The following is a 13,617-nucleotide window of genomic DNA, read 5'->3' on the forward strand; positions in this document are numbered from 1 at the left end:
CAAAAAAACAAACAACCCCTCAATACCCTATTATTTTAATATTAACACACAAAACTAACATCTTCAAATATTGAAGTTTTGCCCTTCTAATAGGAACAAATGTCCCAAATGGAAAGCCACACTCACAGACCTGAGTTAACCTAAAATAACGGTTATCCATGCTGATACGCATGGTGCAGCCTGTGCTTCCACTAAGTGCTAACTGGTTTTGTCTTATCTTTATAGCTGTCCCGGCTGGGAAAACCCCTGAATACTTTCAGAGAACTTTATCTCCTAGCCAGTTTTTCTTTTTTTTTCCCCAAGCCAGTCACTCTCCACCAGACTGTGACCAATTTTTCTTTGTCAGATTTTCTCCATGGTGACATGAGAACCAGACAGCCAATTTGCCATTAACAGATTGTTTCCATGGAGACATGAGAACCAGACAGTCAATTTCTCTTCATCTGATTGTTTCCATGGAGACATGAGGGCCAGATACAGAATTGCTACTAAGCATGCATTCATTTGCTAGAAGCAAGCCTCGTAATATTCAATGTTTTTTTCATTTACTTGATTTCTCTTAGAACTTGTTACTAAATCAATATAAAGTCTTTAATCCAGTCATTCCCCCCATGCAAGAATGAGAAAAAAAGCACATTAATGTTTCTTTTGTCATGCTGTTTTAACCAGGATTTATTTTACATTGCAGTGTCTACATTTTGTAAAACTGAACAAAAAAAAAAAAAAAAGAAGGGGGAAAGAAAGGGAGAAAAAGATTACCAGCACATATTTACAATCCCCATTACACTTAAAACTAACTGAGAAAACTTTACTTTATAGTATGCAACATACTATTAAGAAAAAATGTTTTCTTTACTTACAGTTAACTTTCTCCCCTGTCTCCCCCCTTCCCAGAGCATTTTTCCAAACATTAATGACATGAAGTAGAGTATATACTTTATAGTCCCTCACAAGTCCAACAGATTCTGAAAAAGTTCAATATTTCCAGATTTTCTTGTTCTGTCATATTTCACAAATATAATTATTACATTGTAATCCCACAATAAGTTATTGGTTTTATTACTGTTTATCTTTATGTCCCAAATCCTGTCTCTGCTTCATTTCCAACATATTGTCAATTCTTCTAGTCAGCTCTCATACTGCCTTGCTTCTCTCCAACATTTTTCATTGAAACAGATGAAAAAGGTTTCACAGGTACAGTCTCTCTGTGGTCTTTATTACTAGAAGAACAATAAGCAGAATCTCGTTTCACAGCTCACTTTTTGTTAGACAAACTGTTGTATTTCCTCCTTAGCATGTACATCATCAAAAAATGATTTTGTCCCTTCACGGAAGAATACCTTGAAGACAGCTGGTACAGCAGCTTGAATCTCACACCTCCATCTTGACATTCCCTGAATAGTGGAATTAATTTTCTCCTCTTCTGCCTGGTGTACAATGTGTAATCATTCTCCACAAACACTCTGCTGTCTCCCACCTTTAGTATTTTGTCCATCTGCCACAGTTTTGTTAGAATCAACTCCTTCTGCTGGTAGGATTGCATCTTTACTAATAAAAGTCTAGGTTGCTTTCTCATAGCCAGGTTTGGAGCATACAAATGATGTGCCCTTTCAACTAACAATTCCTGCTGTGGAATACCAGTCCAGTTGCTTATTTGTGCTTTCATAAAATTAATGCAGTCTGTTCCTTCCAGCTTCTCAGGTATAGCTGAAAATTTTAGTTTTTTTCCCTACGTGCTCTGTCTTATAATTCTATTATTTTTTTAAACATCTTTTCCTGAGCAGTCTCATATTCAGCTAGCATTTTCTTCATTTCAGCCTCTGATTTTTGTATCTTTATCACCTCATCTGGATATCTGTTTAAAGCTTCTTTCATTTTCTCCAGCCTTTTGGTGTGTGTGTTGATATACTCCATCAGTATTTCATTCATTTTAACCAGGTCTGTGTGCAGTTGTCTTATATGTTCCTATAGGCTACTAGAAGTCAGGTCTGGAGGCTGCACTGATTTTTGCTGAACAACTGCAGATTTCTTCCCAGTCACTGTTTCTTCCTCAGAAAAAAAAAACATGAACTAGCCAAAACTGACAGTGTTAAAACAGCCAAACCACTAAAATAGCCGCCACATCTGAGGGATAGAGAGGAAACACTTAAAACTTTAGCGTAATAAATTAGCTAAATAAGGGTGTGGCTATAGGTTCTCTAGTAGCCCCTGCTTTAGCTAACATTTGCTAACATTGTTTTGGGGTAGTGGGAATATGAGGTTATTCTGTCCATGAAGGAAGAATGCAAAATATTAGATTACAATAGGTTTGTCGATTACCTTTTTTTAATAATAGAGGGTAATAAAGATGACTGTGTTAACATCATTGATAAATTAAATTCTAAATCTGAATTTTTGCATTTTACCTTGGGGGAATGTGGCTTGGATGTCAGTTTTTCTGGATGTTAAATTAAACTGGAATCAAGACAGTAGGTTTTTTGATAGTAGTATATATAGGAAAATTGTGTTTTCCAACAATTACCATCATTATCGTAGTTGTCATCCATCTTCTTTGAAGAAGAACATCCTTAAGAAGCAGTACATTATGGTCTCTTGGATGACTACAAGTGAGGAGAAGTTTGAAAAAGAGTTGGAATTTATTACCACTTTATAGTTTCATAGTTTCATGGTTTAGTACTAGGCTATCTGCCCTGGGGCATTTGCAAGCCTAGCCCTAGAGATGTGGCTTTCGCCACCCCATGTAGTGGTTAAGGTGTATAGAATAAATTTAGAATACTGTGCCTTTGTCTAGTAATGACACATTGAAGACCCCCTTACTTATTAAAATTAGTTTACTGTGCCTCTGTCAAGTAGCGACACAGGGGTGACCCCCGGGGTAAACCTACGATCTCCCATCCACTCGTCAAGATTCCTCTTGAAGAGAGTCAGTGAGGGGCTCTGCCTAACATGGACTGGGATTTTGTTCCAGAGTATGGGAAGCCTCTGAGTTATGAATCCTGTCCCTCCAGCATGTTCTATTCATGTTTGTACTGAGGTTTAAATCTTTGGCTCTCGTGGTTCTTATGGATTTTGATTTTTTGAGGTGGAGCATGTCCATCAATTCCTGGTTGGACATGGCCTTGTACGTCAGGCACAGATCACCTCTGAGCAGGCGGTATGCTACTGAATAGAGCTGGAGTTTCTTTAGCCTGGCAGCATATGACATATGTTGGAGACCCTTGATCCTCTTGGTGAGGTACTTCTGGGGTCTCTCCAGCTGTTGTAAGTTCCGGGTGAGGTACATACCAAATGGAGCATTGTACTCAATCATGGGCCTGATAAGGGAGGAGTACAGGGGCACGATGACCTCCTTTGATCTGGATGTGAACCCCTTCATGATAAGGTGAGCAAGGTAGAAAGTCTTTCTAACCACTTTGGCAACGTGGGTGTCAAATGAGAGGTCACTATCAACTTGGGTCCCCAGGTCTCTGATTACTTTTTCGGTACTCAGTGGGTTACTGTCTATGTGATAATTTGTGGGTACTTTGTTTTTCCCAAAGGGGATGACTATACATTTCTTGGCATTCAGTTTAAGGCCATGATTCCGGCACCAGTTGTCCGTTTCGGTGAGGCCTTTCTGTAGGATGTATGTGTCAGCTGGTGTATCGACTATGGCGCCTAGTTTGCAGTCATCTGCGAACCTTGTCAGCCACAACCCTTCCATGTTTGCTTTCACATCTGAGAAGTAAATGCCGAACAAGAGGGGTCCCAGGACAGAGCCCTGTGGGACACCACTTGTGACTGGCTTTGAGTCTGACATGGCTCCCGCAATCTTGACTTTATGGGTTCTGTTCTTTAGCCAGTTTGCAACCCATCTTGTGACATATGGATTTACATTTAAGCTGTTTAGCTTATCTATGATCCCCGAGTGGGGTATTGTGTCGAAAGCTTTAGCCAAGTCCAGGTAGGCTGTATGGACTGCCTTGCCCTCATCAATGGCTCTAGTGACTATTTCAAAAAAGTCAACCAGGTTCAAAAGGCAGGATCTGCCCTTTACAAAGCCGAACTGGGTGGGATCAAGTGTCTGTAGGTCCCTAATGTCGTTGTTTTTGAGTTCCATAATAATTCTTTCCATAGCTTTGCAAACCAGGCTGGTCAAGCTTATGGGGTGGTAGTTCCCAGGGTCTGTAGTGGAGCCTCCCTTGTGGAGTGGGACCACTGTTGCTGTACACCAGTGTTCAGGTACATATCCTGTAGTAAGGCTAAGGTTAAATAACATTTTTATATGCGGGTTTAGCTCCTCTTGGAGTTCACGTATCACGCAGCCGCGGATACCATCAGGTCCCATAGATGCTGTGTTTTTTGCTTTGCTGAGGGCGGTTCTCACCTGGACATCAGAGATGACAGGGAGGTTACATTCAGCTGGGATGAGTATTTCTTCTTTTGGAGGTGAGGGAGGGGAGAAGTTTGCACTGAACCTGTCTGCCAGAATGTTGGCAATATCTGTGGGTTCGGTAAATTTTTTGTCGTTGTGTACTAACTCTGAGCATATCTGAGGGTTTCCACCCAGGTTTCTAACATAGCTGAAGAAGGCTTTGTGGTTATCTTTAGTGTCCTTAGCGATTTTTCTCTCAAAGTTGGCCTTGGATGTTTTTATGAGAGAACGTAGTTTTCTGCTAATGTTGATCAGAGATGTCTTCCCTTCATGGGATTTTGCTCTGACGTGCAGTATCTTCCTTCTTTTGTTATACAATTTGTTTATGGCTGGGGTCCACCAGACAGGACGCTTTCCTTTGGTGGAGAGGGTCTTGGTTTTATTTGGGATTGCACGATCCATGCATTCTTGGAGATGTCCGTAGAAAGCATTTGTGTAGGATTCAGCATTGCGGGATGTGGTTTCCATTGGCCCTGTGGGCTTAAATGATACCATCTCAGTCTTGAGAAGTGTAAAGTCGGCTTTTGAGAAGTTTCCTCACTGTAGTCTTTTGTGCTGGGGGAGGAGGTGGTAAATGTATATCCAGGGCGATTAGTTTGTGGTCAGATCTCACCAGTGAGGGCAATACTTCCAGTGTGGAGCATTTTGTCCCCATGTTTGTGATGATTTGTATTATTTGTAGCTAGAGGTTATAAAAAAGGATTTTTGGTAGATGTAGCACTGAAAAAAGAGAAAAAAGAAGTATTTATTTTCCACCTATTCTAAGAGAAGATTTTGTCTCCAGAGGGGATACCTGTTCTGATGTAATGACTACCAATAGAAATTTGATTTGTAATTTAGACATTAATGGTGACAGCCTGGATATTAAAAATATTATTAGTAATAACTGGAAGATAATCCAATACAGGGAAATAGTGAGGTGGTTAAAACGGTAGGTAGTGGACCTAGTTTTGTATATAAAAGAGAGACTAACATCAAAACTATCCAACAGAAGGATACTACTGGGCTGTCAACTACTTGTAGTCTTGCTACAAAAGAAAATGGGATGTATAAATGTGGAATATGTAATATGTGTTGATATATAGCCAAAGGGCCTTGCATTTGTGTTGAACATCTTAAATATGCTATTAGTATATTAGGATGCTATAATTGCAACACCAAGGGCAAAGTATATCTTAGTAGATGTTCTGGCTGAGATGCCTATTACATTGGGATGACAGACACTTACAGGATAGAATTAGAGAGCATGTGTATTCAATTAAAAAGGGGGATAGAAATAATGTACTTTATAAACATTTTAGATGTTGTACTAAATATAAAAAATTCCTTTTTTCTGTTCTTGAACAGATACCTCTAGATATGAGGGTCAGGGACTACAAGAATAAGCTGAAAGTAAAAGAAACAATTTGGCAGTTGAGATTTGGGGCTGATAAATACCCCGGTCTGAATGAGATTATAAATAGTGTGTTTTTTTAAGAAATAGAAGGCTTAAATTAAATAAAGTTTAATATTGTAGTTTTAGGTTTGAAATGTTTTTTTTACATGTTTTTGGTTTATAAGGGGTTTAGATATTTAATTTCTTTTTAATTGTTTTTAATTGGTTATTTAATGTGATTGGTTTAAGTGATCTATTTAAATGTGAAGTTTGCCAATGTATTTTTTCTGAAGAAGTCATTTGTATGACAAAAGTGGCTATTAAAAGTTTTATTATGATAAAGTTTGAAGTGTTTTGTCTCTATCCCTCACATTTGGTGGTTATTTTAGCAGTGTTTCTTCCTCACTTTTTCTAGCTGTTTTTTTTTTCCAGGTGCTCTGTATTTCATAGGTTCATAGGTAGGTACTAGGCTATTGGCCCTAGGGCCTGCACAAGCCTAGCCAAAAAGGTACCCTGGCTTTCGCCATCCAAGAAAATTATTTTCCTGTGCCCCTGTCAAGCAGAACCACAGAAATGATCCCTGGGGTGAATTTCCTATTACCCATCCAATCATCAAGATTTTTCTTAAAGAGTGCTAATGAGGAGCTGTGTTTCACATAGATATGCAGTCTGTTCCAGAGTGTGGGAAGTCTCTGGGACAGGAATCTATCCCTCCAGCATGTTCTGTTTATTGTGGTGACAAGGTTTAGGTCCCTAGAGCGTGTAGCTCAGAGGGATTGGGATTTCTTTAAGTGGAGCATGTCCAACAGCTCTGGGTTTGACATAGCTTTGTATGTTAGGCAGAGATCGCCTCTGAGTAAGCGATATACGACGGAGTAAAGCTGGAGTTTTTTGAGACGGTCTGCGTAAGGCATCTGTTTGAGGCCAGTAATCCTCTTTGTGAGGTATTTTTGTGGCCTTTTCAGTTGTTGTAGATGTCTTGTGAGGTACATACCAAAAGGGGCATTGTACTCTATAATGGGTCTAATGAGTGATGAGTAGAGGGAAACAATGACCTCTTTTTTTTCTGGATGAGAAACCTTTTGTGATGAGGTGTGCCACGTAGAAGGATTTCCTGACCACTGTGGCGATGTGATTATCAAAGGAGAGACTACTGTCCACCTGTGTCCCAAGGTCTCTTATCACACTTTCGGTGTTAAGTAGACTACCACTTATGTGGTAGTTCATGGGTACAGCGTTTTTACCAAAGGGGATGACAATGCACTTTTTGGCATTGAGCTTGAGACCATGTCTTTGACACCAGGCATCTGTTTCAGTGAGGCCCTTTTGTAGGATGTCCACATCATTAGGAGTTTCGATTATGGCTCCTAGTTTGCAGTCATCTGCAAATTTAGTTAGCTAAAGACCTTCTGTGTTAGCCTGTACTTCAGAGAAGTAGATACCAAACAGGAGAGGACCCAGGACTGAATCCTGTGGTACTCCACTTGTCACTGGTCTAAAGTCTGATTTGGAGTCTGCTACTTTCACAGTGTGGGTTCTGTCAGTAAGCCAGTTGGCAACCCATCTTGTGACATAGGGATTTATACCTAGTTTAGTGTGTTTATTTATAATTCCAGAGTGGGGGATGGTGTTGAATGCCTTGGCGAGATCTAGATAGGCTGTGTGAACCACCTTACCCTCATCTATGGCTTTGGTGACTACTTCAAAGAAGTCTATCAGGTTTAAGAGACATGATCTGCCTTTTACAAACCCAAACTGTGCGGGGTCCAGAGTTTGGAGATCTCCAATGTCTTTGTTTATGAGTTCCATGATGATACGTTCTATGGCCTTGCAGACTAGGCTCGTCAGGCTAATGGGGTGGTAGTTCCCAGGGTCTGTTGTGGCCCCCCCTTTGTGGAGTGGGATAACTGTTGCGGTGCTCCATTCAATGGGCACAAAGCCTGAGGTGAGGCTGTGATTGAACATGGTACTTAGGTGGGGTGCCAGTTCATTCTGTAGTTCATGTTGAAGGCAGCCTGGGATGTTGTCAGGTTCCATGGATGCTGTGTTCTTGGCTTTGGAGAGTGAGGTTTTTACCTATGCAGCCATGATTACAGGAACTTTGCATTCTTCTGGTATAAAGAAGGGCCCTTTAGGGGGTGAGAGGGGGGTAAAGTTAGCACTGAACCTATCTGCCAGGATGTTGGAAATATCAGTTGGTTCTGTATATTTAGTGTCATTGTGCTGTAACTCAGAGCAGATCTGAGTGTTGCCATTGAGATTCTTTTCCTAGCATCCAGGCAGTGCATTTCCTAGCCAGTTACTGAAATCTACCCATAAACATAAAAGTCTACTGGCCTTCTCTGTTGAGTTTCTGTTTTTACACTGAGAGAGCTAGAGTTAAGCCATTACTCAATGTGCAGCCATCGTGGAAGACCGAGTCTACAGAGGTATTTTTATACCCCGGGTTGACTCCAAAGACATTTTCCTCAGGTAGACAGCAAATGTTGGATGTGTGATGGGGAAGAAAGAGGTAACTGAGAACATATTTTCTGGGAGTGTTATGAGCTGGCAGACTTTAAAGATTCCCTGCAGGCTGCTCTGTCAGAGAAACTGGGTGAGCAAATTGGTGTAACCAAGGAAATTATTATTTTTTTTAGCTATGATACAAAATTGGAATTGCCTAGTTGTAGTAAGGCCTTGCCGAGTCTAATTATGGTGGCTGCCAAAAAGCAATTACTAGAAAATGGAAATCAAAGTCTAAAACAGCATTGCTAGAAGTAATGAATATAGTAACAGAGAAAACAACTGAAACTGGATCTTTAGAAATGGGTAGGAGCAAATTACATAGAAAAAATGGGAATTGTGAGAACAGTACATGCAGAGGAGGAACGAGGTTTAAAAGAAGGCAGGATATGAATGAGCCATGTAATGTTTGTCTGACAATGACTGGATAAATTATAAGTAATGTATAATGTTTGTAACTAAAATTGTCAGTATGGTTTGTGATGTATAATGTTTTCAACTTAAATTATGACATTATGGTTTGTTTTCACACACACACACACACACACATATATATATATATATATATATATATATATATATATATATATATATATATGTGTGTGTGTGTGTGTGTGTGTGTGTGTGTGTGTGTGTGTGCGTATGCATGATTACCTATGTCATATATGATAATTTAATAAAGATGTTTCTTGTTTAAAAAAAGACGGAGTTGTTTTTAGCTTTAATAAGCTAGCCTAAGTTCATGAGTTGAAGCTAAGAATATGAGGACTTGTAGTTATTCTTAGCTTCAGCAGCTAGCTTAAGATTATGAATTGATCATTCTAATATTATTTTTCAGTTCTCTGATAATATTTTATACCATTCTTGTTATAGGAAAATTTGGATATACTGTATAATTTATGGCTTTTTTTGTCAACTGTAAAGGTTATTTATGTTGGCAGGTCATCAGTGTGATTTGTTTTTGAATTTTCCACTGCACTTTGCTTTGGTTGGGACTGCTAATTCTAATTGTCTAAGAGAGTAAAGAACTTGTTTGTAATGATGAGTACTGCATCAGGGTCTGAGCCCATGCTGTTGAAAGTGAATTTTGAAAAAAATCACCTTAATGTGCTTAAAATATGTCAGAATGTCGATTAACTGCACTCTGCCTAAAAAAAGGCACTATGGGAGCAGCAAAGGCTTTAGCCAATGAGCGTAAGCCTTTAAACGAGAGGTGCAGGCCATCCCTTGAGAAGCAAATTGGACTTTCCATCATCTAATCCCATGCTAATACATACTGGATCCCCTAGAATGACAGCAACTATATATCCAATTGTTGGAGACAATTATTTTCTCTTTGTACCTGGGCATCATTCCTGTTGAATCATTATGGTTTAGACCAGAGTCTTACCTGCATTTGTGACATGCATGGAGGGTTCTATCATGTCTCTATGTGTTTTTCAGGGTTTTGTGTCCCAGAAGATTTAATTCCACATAGAATGTGACCCTTGTTAACTTAATGTTGTAGGTGTATGTAGAGACGGTAAGATGGAAATTCTTCAATGAGACTTATTCTTACTAGTTCTAGGAAGTTGTAGGGCAGTTTTTTTAATGGTCTCAGTGTAAGGAATGTTAATGTGATTTTTTTGAGAATGTGGTGGAGGTGGGGGTGTGAGTGCATGATGCTTACTGTGCATTGTTGTAGGTGAGAGGGATGCCTCCACTTTAGGTAAATATTTGTCTCTCACAAACTGAGTTATTTGTGTTAAGTTGTGTCTTTCGGCTTATCCTGGTTAGGGGTCGCCACAGCGGAACTTCGGTCCGCTAATGTTTGGTAGTGGATTTTTACGTGCAGAGTTACCAGCCCTGATGCACAATCTTCAATGAAGGCACACCCATTCACGCATGCCTCCACACAGAAGATGCTCAAGCTGAGAATCGAATGCGACAACGTCTTGCTGTGAGGCGACAATGCTACCTCAGCACCAAGAGTTCATTATCAGTGAACATAAGGCAATTCCTACACTGCCTCAGGACAAGTACTTAAACTCCAGCTTAAACCCCATCTCAATACTCTCTGGCAATGTCCCTGTTCCAAACCTGATTAACCACTATCATTTACCCTTCTCTTACCTCACTATCCTTAACCGCTTTTTAACAAGGCGCCTCGCCTTTGTAACTGACCTATGTTTTTTTTTTATATGCTGCTGTTGTTTTTTTTTTTCGCAAGATGTGATGTATCTTTATATTGTATTTAGAACTCAACTATCTTCCTTTTTTTGCATTAACAATGTTCATATGTCTGTTATGTACTTGGAGCTTTTCTCCCCGGGCCTCCGCTGAAAATGGACATGTATCCAGTCGGACTCTCCCGGTTAACAAATGTAAAATAAAAAAAATAAATAAATAAGTACTGTAAAGATGACAAGAGAAAGGAAACAAGTTGTTAGACCTTCAATATGTTCATAGCTATGTACTAGGCTAATGACCACTAGGGCCTTTTTAAGCCTAACCATGCATCCAAATCTCTGACAAGTTTGCTACCCTTGATAGGTGTAAGTAGAGGCTTGGGAGATGAAACATTTACAAGCTAAGGTCTGTGAGACGAACCATTTATAAGCTGCTTGTGTCCATTAGAGCCATAGGTGCCAAACTAGGGGCGAATTTCTTATTCCTGAACCACTTGTCCAAGTTACACTTGAATTGGGTTAGGAAGGAACTCTGCTTCTCATGGATGGGGAGCCTGATCCAGAGAAGTCTTTGGGATACATACCTGTCTCTCCAGCAGGTTCTATTTATATCACAGGCAAGGTTTAAGTCTGTAGCATGGGTAATTCTAGTGCTGTTTGTTTTGCAGATATGCAGAAGGTCCACCTGAGTGGGGTCCAACAATGTTTTGTATGCCATCATAGATCTTCCCTCAACAGTAAATAAGAAATGGTTGCTGAACAATAAATCCGGTTTACCAAACGAAACAGGAATAGTGCTGAAAGTAGAAAAAAAGGAACCATGGCTAAAGTTAAAAGCGGCTTTAATAATAAAATGTTAAAATCACTCTTCTTCAAAGTACAAGAAGTTAAAGTAACTCTTCAGCATAATCCAAAAGTAAAGTTGCTAGTAAAAACTTTCATCTTAAGACTTCTACGTGCTAATCTGGGCTAGCCTGAAGAAGCCTTAAGGCAAAAGTTTTTACAAAATTCACTTATAGCAGCATTTTTCCTTATGCTGCCACAACATATGACTTCACTAAAGAGTTCTTTGCCACTTGACTATGTGTATATAGTCAGAAGCATAACTAGCTTGGGGCAAAGGAGGCAGCTGCCCCAGGTGGAAAGTGCTAGGGGGCATGGGCATGATCAGGTTTTTAGTGCATTGCCACAATTCAGAAATGGATGTCATTATTGTATTTGTGGTCTGAACTGAAATGCTTTAGCACTCCATGTATGACATACATTGTAGCAGTTGCTTGCCAAAAATGTACCCTTTGTTCATCATTTACTTTTCTATTCTCCAAATCATGAACCAAAACCTCTTTTGTTCATCATTTACATTTCTGATCTCCAGATCACAAACTAAAACCTTTGGCTAAGTAAGTTTGTAGATAACTGTAAACTAGGAGTCACTGTTAGGTCACCCTCTGATGCCCCTACCCTGCATCAAGAACCTATAGTTGTCAATGCATGGTGCAATAATAATAGGCTTAAATTAAATGCTAAAAGATGCAATATTTTGCATTTGGGAGACAACCCTTCCCCCTGCATACAGCATAAATAATACCACACTCCAAAATTCAAATATTGTTAGAGACCTTGGAATTTGGGTAACTCATTTTCTTTTGATCATCATATAATCACAGCAGTCAGGAAGTCCTTCTACTTAGTGCAACTGATTACCAGTGGAATGTCATCCAAATCTAAAGAGGTTATTCTCCCCTTAAATTCAGCACTAATTAGACCAATTATTGAATACAATGTCCTGTTTGGAATGTACCTCAATAGACATGTCAGACAGCTAGAGATACTCCATGATGTGAGGCACAATGGGGGAAGGCCTTACATGCCTGGATGCTTTGTAATGAATGTATACCAAAATATTCCAATATGCGTTATTACACTTATTTATTTATAAGATGACATGGTTTTTGTTTTTAATGAACTTCTTCTGTCGTGAGACTTGTTTTAGTTGCATGTTGCACACATCCCTCTTAGCTTATTAGATTTTTGGTTTTCTGACCCCATTTTTCTCACACACACACACACACACACACACACACACACACACACACACACACACACACACACACACACACACACACACACACTCTCAGACACACACACTCTCAGACACACACACACACACATACGCACACACACACACACACACACACACACACACACACACACACACACACACACACACACACACACACACACACACACACACACACACACACACCTCAGAATTCCACTATTGTTCATTTTTAGGTGTATACTTTACGGGTCCCCTTCAAAACATCTAAAACCCATAACATATAATTTCATAACACTGAGACCAGAACATCTAAAACCCAAAATATCTAAAACCCACAACAAGGAATTTCATAACATCTAACAATACAAATCACATGAAAATAGCATCCCCTCCACATATAACGACATATAATGACACCAAACTACCAAACACACTTTTTACTACGTTTCTCCAGGGGGGGGGGGGGTCTTGATACAGTGGGGTTAGGAAATTAACTTTTTCCCATTGTAGTGCGATCTTGGAGTTGGTATATTTAATTTACAGGGGGTGTGTGGGGGGGTGCAGGGGGGCTTGCCCCCTGCAGAAACGTAGTAAAAAGTGTGTTTGGTAGTTTGGTGTCATTATATGTGGCAGGGATGTTATTTTCTTGTGATTTGTAGTGTTAGATGTTATGACATTTGATGTTATGGGTTTTAGATGTTTTGGGTTTTAGATGTTCTGGTCTCAGTGTTATGAAATTAGATGTTATGGGTTTTAGATGTTTCAAAGTAGACACGTACTTTACATAACTTAAGTCTACCAGTAAGGTATTTAAAAAAAAGCTTTTGATTAAAAAGGTATTCTTTCCCTATGTCACTTTGTATTTTATCAGCTTGCCTGGAAAAGGTTTTTAATCTGTTAGAATAAAAGAGGTAGCATTTATTATTTGTAATAAGTATACAAGTCTTTTCTGAAATTATAGATCACTAAAGGTAAAGTTATAATGATGTGAGTATAATTGTCCACAAGACAATTGTCTACTTTTACCTACTGTCTATAAAGGAAGTTCGAAGATGTGCATTTCTTTAACACTTTCCTATTTTGTGGGCTATTA

Source organism: Protopterus annectens, chromosome 2.part1, assembly GCF_019279795.1.
Source record: "Protopterus annectens isolate FY-2018-M chromosome 2.part1, PAN1.0, whole genome shotgun sequence".
In the NCBI taxonomy this organism is placed as follows: domain Eukaryota; kingdom Metazoa; phylum Chordata; order Ceratodontiformes; family Protopteridae; genus Protopterus; species Protopterus annectens.